The sequence below is a fragment of the Schistocerca piceifrons genome, chromosome 2 (genome assembly GCF_021461385.2).
Source record: "Schistocerca piceifrons isolate TAMUIC-IGC-003096 chromosome 2, iqSchPice1.1, whole genome shotgun sequence".
NCBI lineage: Eukaryota > Metazoa > Arthropoda > Insecta > Orthoptera > Acrididae > Schistocerca > Schistocerca piceifrons.
The window spans coordinates 1045246445-1045261325 of record NC_060139.1 but is presented as its reverse complement, the minus strand read 5'-3'; the positions used below and the strand labels follow the sequence as shown (position 1 = coordinate 1045261325).

General features: G+C 42.2%; 1 protein-coding gene across 3 annotated transcripts in view; it reads left to right on the top strand.

Annotated features, from left to right (window-relative positions):
* LOC124777167 overlaps nt 1-14881 on the top strand; it is a 614765-nt gene that overhangs the window by 251443 nt on the left and 348441 nt on the right. The window contains exon 1 of one of the 3 annotated variants that reach the window (XM_047252477.1): nt 10908-11210. The exons of the other annotated variants lie outside the window; for them this stretch is intronic. The gene's annotated coding sequence lies outside the window, so the exon portion shown is untranslated. Of the gene's footprint in view, nt 1-10907; nt 11211-14881 lie in introns of those variants that run through there. 3 annotated transcript variants of the gene reach the window in all.

Here is a 14881-nt window from a genome sequence, read left to right as displayed (position 1 = left end):
ACAAAGGTACGGCGAAAGCCTCTCGACGAGACGCGTACAGAATTTCAGGCCCGCCACAGTATGCAATCGACGTCCTCGAACTTTGCAGTTCGCGCTGGCCACCGCCCGCCTGACCTTTGTCGCCGTCTGCACGGGAGCCCGTCCCGTGTCGCTGGTCGGAGGTCGGCAGCCAAGTCGTGCTCACCGGAGACGTGTGCGTGACGCTCCGAGGTCAGCTGGACCAACGACTTCGACATTACAAGAAACATACGTGCGTTGTCGCCCTTTATTATCGGTTCGCGTACCCCTCCCTCCAAAGCATAGCGAAGGATTGCATCAGCCAGTTGACAGCGTGATACCTGTGAAGATAATGTAATAAAGTAGGTGTTATCATTCTCAGGGGTGGTACATAAATCCTGTTGGAATGAAACGTGCACTCATTGCGCAAAACAAAAGGCTGGATTCGGATCCAATGCTCCTCCACCTCAGCTGATGCTCGAGACCGAGTATTTGGGAGGAGGAGTAAGCCAGTCATGGTTTCACCATGTCGATATATATTTTCTGCGGGTTACACTTAAAGCGTAAGCCGGGATGAACATGTACATATCTTTAGCTTGGTACATTAGTACAATATTTCAACATGGTTCCCTGTTATCACTGCCTTTATGTTCCCAGGTCAATCTCGTAATATTACCCTACTCATTACGGGACACTAGTATCTACACTCCTTTCTTCCAGATACATCACAAAAGGCACAAAGGATAATTATCCTAAGCAATGAGAGCATTCTTTAACTCTAAAACATTTTGTCCACTCACACTGGCGACTGAATGATGAAGTTTTAAACATGCATCTAAGACTCTGGCAAAAAGGGAAGCATTATGATGGACTCAAATTAGTCCATACTTGTACACTAACTATGTAAAGAAAAGAGCTAGTGATATGCTCTGTTCCAGTTAGTATCTGAGGCATTTCAGTAGCTCATCCGGTGGAGAACCGCTCCTGAAGTGTAATGTAAATAAGCTATAAAGAAAAACAGTGTTTCATGAAAAATATTTTTCGTTGTGTATGAAAAATAAAGGTAATCAACTGAGGAGAATTATTGGTACTAATCATTGCCTTTCTGTTGTGGATTGCTCGACTTTATATTGGGGTATGACACAGGCATTCTTAAGGCACTGGATCTATAAATGGAATATAGGGGTTTCGAACTTCGTCCTTTCATCCGGATTTAAGTTTTCCTTGGTATCCATAAATCGATTTAGGCAGGTTCCAGGAAGGTTCCTTTTAAAAGGACAACACAAATTTCTTTCCTTGTCCAGTGGGAGCTTGTGCTTCGTCTCTAACGACCTCACCGTTGAAGGATTGTTGAAGCCTAATTTACTTTCCTTCCTTTGTTGTTTTTGCCCTCGAGTATTCCGTTGTCTTAGATTCGTCCTCAAGACTGAATTCCACATGTATATGCTAAATATCGCCACGAAACACTCTTCGCTCACAGTGGAAATGCAAACACGACTGAGTCATAACAGGTCTGTTTGTCGTTCTGTTATAATTGAAAGGGTCGGCGGAACTGAAGTGCTACCCCTCAGTTTAGTGAAGATTAGACCACTTTATCTTAAGTGTTGTCGAATGCACCACATGATAGTAACAACTAGTTTCACGTGTAACGCTTGAATCCACTGTCTACTAAATAAATTGTTGCCGCCGAATCTATGTTCCTGTCGTTGAAATTAATCGAAAATGTAGTCTGCAATTTTCCTAACTACGCTCATGTGCGTTAGCAGATTGTTCCGCTGACCGCTTCAATTGTGTATCTTCTCTTATACACACAGTACAACTCCACTTTGGATGGAAATTAAAGAGGTTGTGTAATTTTCTCGCACTTCTTCCCCATTTTAGACATATTGGGCTGGAGCATAAGTTCGTAGCGTTTTTCTTTTGCATGTTGGTATTCCGGTTGGTATGGGTTTATTTTTATCGATTTTCATTTTTAATTTGTGGTTCACTATTGCTATTTGAGTTTAAATATTGTAACATTTGGAAACAATGAGTGAAGCTGCGGATGCTAGAAAACGATGTGCCAAGCCAAGAAATCGCCCCGACATATTCTTCTGTTTGAGTTCAGTAGAGGGATAACAGCAGCGGTGGACTCCAGATATAGTTCTGCTGTGTGTGGGGATAAAACCTTTGGACAGAATATGGCAAGAAAAGGATCGCTTTGACATTAGGATGACCTCCCGAATTGTTGAAGATCGTTTAAACGCATTAATCCACAATGCTCCACGTCGTTTTACTCCAGTACTGGCAAATGTGATGAACTGTGATCATTCCACAATCTGGCGACCTTTCCATGCACTAGGGAAGCTTCAAAAATCGGCTATATCGGTACCATGTCTTTATGCTAAAGTAAATGAAGGTAAAGGAATGCTTGAGCCCAAACAAAGATCTGCGCGCATCCACAAAAAATAATGTTGTGCTTTTGGTGGAACAGCGACGGTTGTCGGGTAACACGTACAAACTGCTTCCCCGAATTGTAACCGTCACTGCTGACATTTATTTTCAACAACTGAGACGTCTTGCAGATACAATCTGAGAGCAACGACCAGGAAGACTGCGTGAAGGGATGCTACTCAAAGATGACGCTCGTCCTCATTCTGCTGGTCTGACGAGGAATGGGTTGGGAAATGACTCCACACCCACCTTATTCACCTGATCTTGTGTTCACGGATTTTCACCTTTTCCACTCTCTAGCGAATAATCTTCAAAGAACTTCCTTTCTAGATGGAAATGCACTCCCAACACGGTTCGACGAGTTCTTCGCCTCAAAAGACTTGATTTCTACAGTCGGGGAATCGAAAAGCTACCCCAGCGTTGGCAGACTATTGTAAACTGAGAAGGAGAATGTACTATTGATGACTAAAGTCCCTGTTAAATGCGTCTGTTGTCACTTACATAAAAACGCTACGAACTTATTCATCACTGTGTCGCTCACGCCAGCAGTGATGCAGCCGAACCATCACATTTGCTAAGCGGGCTGCATCCGCCCGTTTCGCAGGCGCGCAGTGCACTCTAAAACAGGAAAGCCGCATCTATTTCCTCCCACTCACATCTCGTTCCTTGGGTAGCGGTTCCGTTCATCGTCTGCAGTGATGACGCTAATCAACGTAGAAATATAGCAGAGTGGGAGAAGTAGGGGGGCAGATATATTACAAAATCTAATTTCCGGTGGGAAACGACGAAAGCGGACGACGTTCTTCAAAGCCGAATCTAACATGCTCAGTGTGACTTTCTGAAACTGGTTTGTACTGAAACTCTGATGAACATCACAGTATAGTTGGCCTCACTGCATACGACTCTGTTCTTTGCACATGCTGGCGTAAATGCTTGATAACTGTTCCCATTTGGAGATTTCGTTGGTCTTTTTCATTGCGGTTGTGTTTGGCAGGTTACGCTTGGGGCCTGAAGATGACACTGGTGTAGAAACTGGTAGCATGTATTAAAAAGTATAAACGATGTTGGATTCCAATAAGCTTATTCAAGTACGTTTGGTATTAGTCAGTGTTAGCGAAACACTTAACTTGGTGATCAGCTTTTTTAATGATAAATCTGAATTGACATTGAAAGCGTAAGGATAATGCCTTTTTAGGATGGAATAAGTCTGTTAAGAAAAAAGTACTCTCGATGCATTGATAAACCCTTGGAAGTCAACAGATAGTTTTTATGTGATGAGCGAGTACTTTACACATACGTTTCATGATTCTGCACCTAACGTAGAAGGCAGTGCTTGCATGTCTTATAACTAACCTCAGTGAAATGCAGCGTACGGCAGCTGCTTCTATGTGGCGTGCACAATTAGGACATAGCTTCTCACTAACAACTCCTGCACAGTCCAGTTATTTCAGTCCGCATTTCCCCCAATGTTGCGGTAAGCAGCAGCAAAGGAACTGCCCAGACGTCATCCCAAGTCGTTTTGTAAGTGTCTACCCTGGAAGCTTTCACCTCAGCATGCGTGATGCCCCGCGCGTTATTTCGTCAACTGTGGTATTTCTCCACAAAACAATGCAGGGGAAATGACGTCATTACCTACCGTTTAGGTACGTAAGAATCGTTCGGCAATCGCTCTGCTCTGGAACTTGCACCAGTGATGACGTAGCTGCGAGGAAGGAGCTACAGTGTGGAAGTAGCTGAAGTTCCATGTCCGTAGAAATGATTCTTACTAACGCTGGTTGAGAATCATAGTAACGCTTTTCTCGCCGTGTTCCACCTACATGTACGTGATTATCCTGCAGTTCCCACATACGTGTTCGGCAGAGAGTGACGTGCCAGATTTTATAAAGTCAGTGACTGTCTAACGAGAAGAGATGAGTCACATCTTGTCTATAGGATGACAGTTACCTGCAAATTACAATTTAATGCCTAAAAGAATGGTAACCGTGTTATTAATGCGATATTATTTTACCACATGTGGGCAACGTAGTATACTCTGTCGGCGGAACTCTTGTCTATGCGGTCTCAGAATGCATTCGGAGTTTTGTGTATTTCCTGATTTCCTTCTGTCACAAACACAGTTTTGCCGGTGTTTGTCTCCGATTTAAGAAATTTATTTTGATGTCGTATTCCATGTTCCTCGACGTTTCTTGTATGCGAGCGAGCACGTCCATTAAACTACTTGGAGTGATATGGTATTGGAAAAGAATGAAAATGCAATCCGTAGTGGTTACTGTTCTCGAATCAAGTGAAAAGTTCTTAGGTGTACGAATTGAGGAATGACTGAAGGTGACATCGAACATGTTTACATGTATCGGCAGTAGACTGTTGCTTAGAATTATCGTAAGGTGATGTTTTTTACTATGTGGAACTTGGCTTTGGACACATTGTCATCCGCCAGACTTAACATAGTATCATTGTTATTACAAGCTCTACATATGAATAATTACACTAGTTCATCTGGATTAGGATGGGTAAACGAAATTCTTCATCGTCTATTCAGAGGCTCCGTAATTTTTCACATGGAATGATTGAAGGAAACTTAAATCTGGCTTGTCAGACGGAGATTTGAACCTCGCCATCCTAAATGCAATTAGAGTGCTTCAAACTTTGCACCATCTCATACGACGATGTTTCACTTAAGAAATGTTGGTTACGTGTGTGTGACAACGGTATATGTACCAGTTGTATTCATCAGTTGTACATCCATGTTAACTGCAAATGTACTGAAACTTCCTGGCAGATTAAAACTGTCTGCCGGACCGAGGCTCTAGCACTTGCTCGCGATAGGCAAAGGTCCAGAGTTCGAGTCTCGGTCCGGCACACAATTTTAATCTGCCAGAAAGTTTCATATCAGCGCACACTCCGCTGCAGAGTGAAAAAATTCGTTCTGCAAAAGTGCTGTTCGTTCTAACTGATGTTGAACAGATCGGCCGGCCGTAGTGGCCGAGCGGTTCTAGGCGCTTCAGTTTGGAACCTCGCGACCGCTACGGTCGCAGGTTCGAATCCTGCCTCGGGCATGGATGTGTGTGATGTCCTTAGGTTAGTTAGGTTTAAGTAGTTCTAAGTTCTAGGGGAGTGATGACCTCAGATGTTAAGTCCCATGGTGCTCAGAGCCATTTGAACCATTTGAACAGATCAAATCAAAGCAATGACTGAAGAACGGTGGGTAATAGTTGGATGAGGTGTCATAGTAGATCGAAAACATACGTGGTATCAGTGCTTCAGGCAAATCCGCAGGAAAGCAGTTGGACGTTTGCGTGCCCTGTGCTCACTGATAAGTCTGGATCCCACGCTGCTTCCACAACTTGACTCTTATCCTCTGTATGACTGTAGTGTGTCCGCTGCTAGAGTATACTTCCGTAGGGTGGGGAGATACGATAAGAAATGAGGTGGTCCTCCACAAAATGGACGAGGACAGAAATATGTGGAAGATATCAAGAGAAGGGACAGGATGATAGGACAAGCGATAAGATCTCGGAGAATAATTTCCCTAGTGCAAGCATTCTAGGGGAAACTGAGATCTGAATATTTCAGATAAACAATGGAAGACGTTGGTTGTAAGTGCTACACCGAGATGAGGAGGTTGCTACGTGTCACGTAACTTTCTTTCGCGATACCTCGCCGAGATCACTAGAGTTCCTCTACATTGCAACTATTGCCACCAGACCGTTCTCAAATTCTACACAAAAACGCGGCGGTACGAGAGCTGATTTCTCAGAGTGTTAAGCAGAAAAATTCACTGCAACGCCTGAACAAGACGGCCTGATCTACTCCTAAAACTATACTATTGCGACAGGGTTATTGATGATCACCTGTGTTGTGTCAGAAGGTGACTGCTCGAAAACTACAAGACTAAAAGAAAATAACACAGGATATTGCATGTCTCTAAGTTTTCGTTCGGAAAACGCACCGTGCTGAAGTTGCAGGAGGGGGAGCAGGCGTGTAAGAACACTTAGACAAACCGTCCGCTCTGTTTTGTCGCATCTAATTACTTCTTGTCTGCAGATGAGGAGATTTGCAAAGCGGGTTGCTGTTGCGCTTTCTTTGGTAGGTGACAAATGTCCATGTTGAGCACCTGTGATCTGGATAGAAACTTACAGAGATGCCCTGTCCAATGATGAGTGTTTCCTGTGAGTGTTTTAGTTTTCATGCAGTGGTCTTCTGAAACCTCGGAGGTACTGATGAATAGCCGTCATTTATGGGACAAAATGAACTGCAGGCATAGCAAGGGTGGCACCACAGTCATATTACAACCGAGAAACGGGGAGGGGAGGACAGTAATAGCGTACACTCCAATAACCTTATGAAGTTCGATCAAAAAGTTTCTATTTGATGGCCGTACAGTCCAAAATCGGCATTCCAATCAGGCAAAATCGCCCTGAGCGTTGAAGGAATTATCTCACAGATACATCAGGTTGAAGATACCCGGTTGGTAAAACAACGTGTCCTGCTGCGTCAAGAACACCATAATGCCTGCTACACATCCTGCGTCCGACAGGAATCGTCGACCCTTCAAGAGCTAGTCGCTTGGCGAGAGGTCAAGGCTATAGGGCGGGTGCTCCAGTGTCTCCCACTTCCGCGTACGACATTTGCGGTACGGGGAAGTGCGTCATAATGAAACAGCAGCACCTCTCGTTGCGTACCATCCCACAAAAGTGGCTTCGGAAGACATGCTGCCGCAGACATATTCTTCATTCTCCGATGGATGTCTACCTGTGTTTGTCCTTAGACAGCCAAGAAAAGAATAATAGCTCGTTGGTCCTGTTTCGATGCATTTGATAAAAACGTCGTCATAGCTAATGTTTCCGCACCTGTCACACGCACATTGGAAATGCACGAATGTACCACTAACCCTTTGTCTACAAGCCGGTGGTTATACACCTGCATCGGAGTCGTGCGTTGCATGTAAGTTGCAGCACCGCCCTCAAACGAAAATTTTTTGATCGCCCCTTATTCATAGCACTGGAATAGCTGCACTTCTATACGCCATTCCACACGTAGCACCACATTTAAAAACTGAACGCCACTATCGATTGAAAATTCACTCGCAGTGTAATGAGCATGGATCCACATTTCTCCTAAATAAACCATTAATCGCTTTCATTCTGATGCCGAATTACTAAATAAAAATTTAATACAGTGTTTCCTTTTTTGAAACAGTCTCGTCTCCGTTGAACACGGGATGACTCTTTTATTCTAGCACCAATATTTTTTGTCAAAGTTTCCTTGTTAGCCTTAATGTCCAATTCTGTGCAACAAATCCTGGGACGTTTTTTCGCGAAGTTGATATTTCTATGCATTGCTCATAATATTGCAGTAATTGCTGCCTAAGACACATTTAATGATGTAGTCAATAAGATATTTATTTTGTGTATTTTGCTTCTAGATCTCTGAATCATATTCTTTGAGTCCTTTCGTACTGCTGTATGTGGCACACCATGGACTTACTCAACTTCCGCATTTAGCTTTCGCTTTCCGTCATCTTTTCTGTCAGCACTGTCATCGATAATAAATATAATGACGTTAACACCAACCGTCGCGGCTGCCCACAAAGGCATTTTCCCGTGATGATTTGCCATACTTGCACTGCGAGGCAACATCTAACACTGCTTTGAACTGTATCGTGACTGTGTCCATTCACGTGACCAATTTGATCGTCGCTACGGTCAGATATTTTGTCGAGTAGTAATGTAAAGTAATCCAATACACGAGATACTTACTTATTTACTTTCCATTTCCGGGCGAGAACGTCTAAATTCTCTTCTTCCATAACTCTGCAGCTTTAATTGTAATGTCATTGCATAAAAAAGTCTTCAGCTGTGCAAACAAGCTCCATCCTTGGGCGCATACGGAAATGTCCGATCGCCTGTATGTCTTCGCATTCACGCTGGTCATCTTAATCATGTTCACTGTTCGTTTTATGACTTCCGTCCTTAATTTACTCAGCGCTCTTCAAGTACTGTACTGCAGCTGCTTCCCTTGTCTGATTTCTACTTCCGGATGCTGGTTTGTATTTTTCACAGTACCGAACCATAAAAATGAGCGGTGGGTCTCAGGTCGGCCTTTTAGCGGTACTGTGCGTTGGATACAGCTCTTCCTTGACTTGGTGATTATACATTAAGGACAGTGACCCGGTTTGCTTTGGTGGTGCTATGGACGCAAGTAGGTACATTTTATGGACGCGTGTAGGACTCAGACATCCGGCGACAATACTGACTGCCTCATGTAAAGCGACTTCAACTTGGTTGGAAAACAGAGTCCCATTGCTGACGATCGAAGAACTTCAGGCTGTGCTGCCCATGTAGATCCAGTGAGTTTACGTATAACTTTGTTCCTTGTACATATTCTTTCCTTTTAGCTCATTGCCAACGGCTAGCCCTTTTATCATCGGCAAACATCAGAGAAAGAATACACGAGACGACAGGAAATTAAATGGAAACACCACCTACAAAAATAGTTTTGCAGACAAAACCAGAATAGTTGTTAAACAAATCCATCGGATAAGATGTCGACTAGTGTCCAAAGAGCGTGTGAGGATAGTAACTTTGGACCTCTTGGATTGACAAGTCCGTTAAATTTCTACGAACTAGGTGTATACTTTAGAGAGCGACGTAGTTGTCGTTAAGTTTCATTCAAGTTTTGCTTAAAGTTCCAAACAGATGCAGCGCAAGTTTTTACTGTTGATAACGGATGTTACACAGTTTTTGGAAATGGGTAAATATGAGTATCGTGCAGTGGTGAAAACGTTATTGTTACAAAACGGAGGGGGGGGGGGGGGGGAGGGAGATCGCTTCCATGGTGCCGAATGAGCTCATGAAGTGTTTGCACCAGCATTCAAGTCCGTTCATTACTGGATAAGTGAATATCGTGGTGGTACGAGGACTGCAAATTGTACACGTTCCAGATGCGCGACTATCATTCTTTGTGGACAAATGTTCGGAGAAATTCGTGGTACGGGGTGGAACATCGTTTAGATGGTAGGTCTCTCATATAAGAACGTATGGTTAGATTAAAAGTGATCGAGAAAGACCATTTCAAAATCGCGTTGAAAAAGTTCAAACATAATCGAAGGGACTTCTGACGTTGTTATCTGACCATACACGATCCACGGATTCGCTGTTACACTTAAGGTGGCAAAACTGGCATCAAAAAAGTGGTGTGACGAAAGAGACATTCCGCTGAAAAAAACCTAAAACCGTTTTATTGTATGTAAGCGAACATTGGCATCTGTAACATATTCGAGGAATTTTATTATAGGTACAACTGCTGCACTTGTTTTATTTGCCATTTAACAGTCGAGTTCGGCTGTACTGGACCATCTTCAGGCTGTATAAAACATGATCAGCTAAACATCATACAAACATATCCTTACAATATCACCACTTTTGACAAGTTTTGTACAGCATGAGGTTGTCGTATTGTAAAGCCAGATTTGTACGATGTTCGTCTGATCATTTTACTGTATGTAGTCTGGAAATGGTCCAGCATAGACCTAAATGAGTTGCTAAACAAAGAAAAGAAGAAGTGCAGCAGTTATACATACAATGAAATTCCTTTAAAATCATTTTGTCGGGCGGAAATGGTTTACGAGACAGAGTATTCCTACCGAAACTGGAACGAGGAGTGATCTACTATCCTTATTTCTAGAAAATACACGTATTTCAATCGTTATTTCATTATCTTCAGATCGCCTGTTGTACGCAGTGTCGACAGTCTACATAACATACGCATTTATTCAGTACCTGTCTTAGATAAAAATACATAATAATGTATGTAAAATTCTGGTTTGTGTCCTACCAGACAACGCGATGTGTAAGGGTCATTTTCGTAGTTTTGTTTACTCCTTTATTACTTTCATTCTCTTAGAACGAGCTCTTTTCCGTTCGTGAAAACACGTTGTTCCGGGCTTAGTGAGCTTTTCTGTGAGGCCAACTGTCCAATCGTGAATTTTCTTTCTAAATTATTCTTTGTGTGTGGTGCACCAAATTGTATTACAGCTGCTTCTTTCATGTGCTGTCCATCGATCTTTCCTATTATCCTATTTTTGCTGAAACCTGAAACCTGGAGATGATAAAACAACAATCGACAGACTGATAGTGATCTATCTACAATAATTCTCACATCCATCGTACTTAGAAATTCCTCCAGCGGTTTAGTGTTTAAAATATTTCTGTAGATTTAATAACAACGCAACTGCGACGTTCTGTCCGGTATTGAGGTTCCCGCTCGCTTCAGCAGTGCAAGTTTTCTACAGTATCCGGAACCGTGAAATCCCGAGGATCCCAGCGGGCTGAAGCATTGTTTGCTCGGCTTCTTAATTCGGCGATAATGTCCGGGGATTTCCGCCAGATGTCAGGCCGGGCGCTGGAAACGGAAAGTGGTCGCGGTGCTGCCCGCTGTACAGTTAGCGGCGGCTGCGGCGGAGGGCGGCTACGTCACAGTGGTGACGTCACGGCGCCCCTCCTCCGGCGCGGCGCTGAGCGAGGCGCGGCCAGCGACGGCGTTCGTTCCAGTAAGGCTGCGGCGGTGTCGGGAGCCAGGCGGGGTGCGAGGGAATGCTGTCAGAGGCGAACCACCTGCTGGTACACGGGACGACTGCTATTACCTGGACACTCTGCCGGCCATCCTGTGACACGAGTCGCCAGTGAAACGGAACGCTCTGTGCACAAGGCTATACTACTCAGTGACGCACGCTTTCTTCAAGCTCCAGACACCACTACCATCTATTGGAGGAAAAACTGGTGAGTCTTTGCTCTCGACCACTGTCATCCTTTACACATACTACCAGTTCACAGCTTTGTATAGCTCTGTCATTAGTGTCACTTCTATCTGTCCAATTTCCACTGCGTCTTCTTAATGTTTGTCTGGGTGCAGCGAAATCTCACGTCATGTGTAGGCGTAGAAAAGAAGCTAGCAATGGCGTATATCGATTGTCACAATGCACCTAATGATGGGGATGATATAACTGTGTCCTAATTTGTCCTCCCATCATAATCACCAGTTGTACCCAATTGTGTTTGTCAGAACAAAAATAGTCGAAATTCTATATATTCCTTAAAAGATGTGATTTCCTTCCGAAAACCATTCTTTTACTTTGAAATGAACAGTTACTTCTATTGTTAAGCAAATAGCTATTTTGTCTCCCTAGAGCATCATCAAGTTGCATCACAATAAAGTATGCTTATCGCTTGTTATGTTCCACAAGTCACTACCTGAGAACAACCGAAGGCTCCCTAATAAAATTGTCTTGTCACTTGTTGCTTTCTCTCACAGTGACGCATGGTACATAACATACTGTAAGCATAATATTTTTACCTTGATAGAGCTTGTGATGTCAAAGAGGAAGAAATTATAAATGCTGAACAGTGAAATAGGGTTTATTAAAAGAAAAAAAATCGGCCTTCGCAGGAAAATTAATTCCTTTAAGGGATTCACAGAGGCTGTAGATCCGAATGTACGAAAGATTATCTACCTACTTCCATGGCATTTTTTTCTACCTAATGTACTCTCTTTCTACCCTAATATTGTGTGTCACAGAATGCTAATAGTCAAAAGGATCAGTTATCGATTTTAACGACGAGTTACTTCAGGGAAATTATCGAAGCCATCGATATGACTTATTTACCATTGATAAATCTTTTTGTGTTTACGTGTGACGATCTTGAGCTAGCATGAGGAATTCTCTCTCTGACTGTGTTAAGTCGATCTTTTTTAACGATGACCCTGACCTCTGTCTTTCTCAGAGAGTGATCTGCTAAATGAGCCTATAGTACAGGTCGATATAGACCTTAAATCGCAGTGCCAATCTTCTACTTCACCCATCTCCACAGATGCTCTGACGTCAACTATGCATGTCCAGCCCTACTTGGAAAGAATATTTAAAAGAAGTGGTTCCAAAATAAATAAATCGATCTTTCCGGATCGTGGCAAAATTTGTAAATAGTTTTCTGAGGCGGTCACGCCTCGTTCAGCTATACACTGCTACCCATGAAAGAATGCTGATGTTCTGCTCGTTCCTTGGTCTTGTACATTGTTTTAGTATCACAGAAAGGTTTAAAAGACTGATTCTTGGTTACTGCTGCCTGAAGTATTTGATGACACGTCTACGGTCATGATAATTGAGAAAATACTGCCGTTTGTATTAATGTGCCGATAAGGAAGCAAATATAAATATTCAGATTAAATCGGATAATATGACATTACTGGGAAACCTGAAAAGTGAGGCATGTAAGAATTACTGAATCAGTACTATAAACTCCGCAGTTAATCAACTGCTTCGCAGAAGAGCACCGTGTACTGTCTAATATACGTGCGCTTACAGATACAGATAAAAAGCTGTGGAATTATATGAATTAATCCGAAAAACTCTGAAAATATTTCAAGCCAAAGTCTTTGACGACAGTCTCTCTGATTCACGGTACCTTGCCAACGGATAAAAATTGATTTCAGTGTCAACCAGCGGCGACTAGTATGATCTAATATTTCGATATTTTTAATTCTTTGCTTCAGTTATCGCTGAACGTTATTCGTTTCCATAGCCTTTTGATCATGGAACGTTTAAGAACTGTTCTCTAAATCGCATTATTTCTATGACTTTCTACGTTTTTAATGGATCAAAAACTAAATACATATTCCAGTAATATTAAAAGTGTCAGCTAAAACAAGGTCCAAACAACTGCAGCGATTTATAGTATCGTGGTATGAAATGTTACCTAAACCTAATTGTTAATATATCACATAAGGTGATCTGGTTTACTGAAGCAACAAAAAGATATCGCCTGTTTGTGAGCTGTGGAAAGCGGCTTAAGGGCAATGGAAAGTAAACATTGCTAGTTATTTTCGTACTTTTCAAACATAGTTCGAAGTTGGGATGAGCATTTGAAACTAGTCATAAGCTAGCAGTACGCCTTGTCCAAAGAAGCGAAGGAAACAGAAGTACAAAAACTCACTTTGTAAAACGAATTATTATCGTCTGCTGTTGAATCGGAGTCTCGGAATAATATACGGAAATAACAAAGTTCTGATGGACTATATTATGACGGTTCCTCCTTTTCGCTCTGTTAAATGTGATAGTGTGGCTACTGCAGTCTGGAGCACATTTGTTTACAGAAATCTCGGTGGAGGTCATTTTGTTAAGATGTCTCTACACCGTTTAAGGAAGTAATCTGGAAAGTTATTTGCTAATGGATGTCTGCTGAACTAATTCAAAATAAATAATTTAGGTCGACTGAAGGGGCAGTCTCAAAATGTTTTGTATGTGAGGGCACAGAGGCGATTATATGTTCACAAAAAAAAAAAAATCTCTTGCAATGTGACCCACGTTAATGAAGTTCTTAACCAGATGGTACATTGTAGCGTTGTAGTCGATATGTAAGGGGAATCACTTCCAATTTTAAGAGAGTCGAAGATCGTATTCGAGATATCGGGCAGAGAAATTTAAATTTTAAATTTATTAGAGGTACTTAATGTAGCACCGAGAAATTTTGAATATAAACTGCTTGAGACCAATCCACTGGTTCGGAAGCAGGTTCCTTTCTCAGATATGGCCTCTGATTTTTCTCATGACGTATGAAATATGTATGGTCAGAGATTCGACTCACGCCCGTTGTTCGTTGCATTTACATTTCTAGAGACGTTTTCCGATCGATTTGTTGGTGCTTCATGTCATCCGATTTTGTTCAGTGGTATCATTTCCATAGCCTTGAAGATTCTGAAACCGTTAATAGCTTAAGACTGTTTTTGGTATCGGAACTGGCATGCTTCTGTTAAGATTGGTGCATCCACCAAAACACTTGCAGCTGGATCCGTCACGTAACATCATGAAATGTTCAACAATTTCGTTTTCTTTTCTTCTGATATTACTCGACAATGACCGAGCGCTAGCATTCACGTGTCGCTCAGTGTATAAAGCTGGTTTGCTGTAATCTTGGGTGACATAAAACATAGTCGTAGCCTATAACGAATTTTGTCAACGAATATACATACTTTTTTTATGCAGACTGCGATATTTGGGAAACATACAGTAACATGGAAAGGCTCTCTATAGATCTTTCAACGCTATGCACAAACGATTATGTTATTTGTATGGTATTTGTATTGTACTGTATTGTAAAAGCAACGGTGAGACCAGGGGGAAGAAATGAGTATTAATCAAGATAGATTATTCTCGCTAGACAGTAAACGAACTACAGCGCAAGGTCAAAAGTTTCGGTTATTTCCTAACTTCAGAAAGGGGAAATCTGTACACCAATACTATTCATAATAAGATTGAAATTATAGTAATACGGCCCTTCATATATTCAGAAAGATACGCGTCCTTTAATTGCTTAATGTAATACCAACATGCATCAGCAACACACATTTAAAAGGCACATACTTGTGACGCTACTGTTTAAAAACACAGCGGGTACAG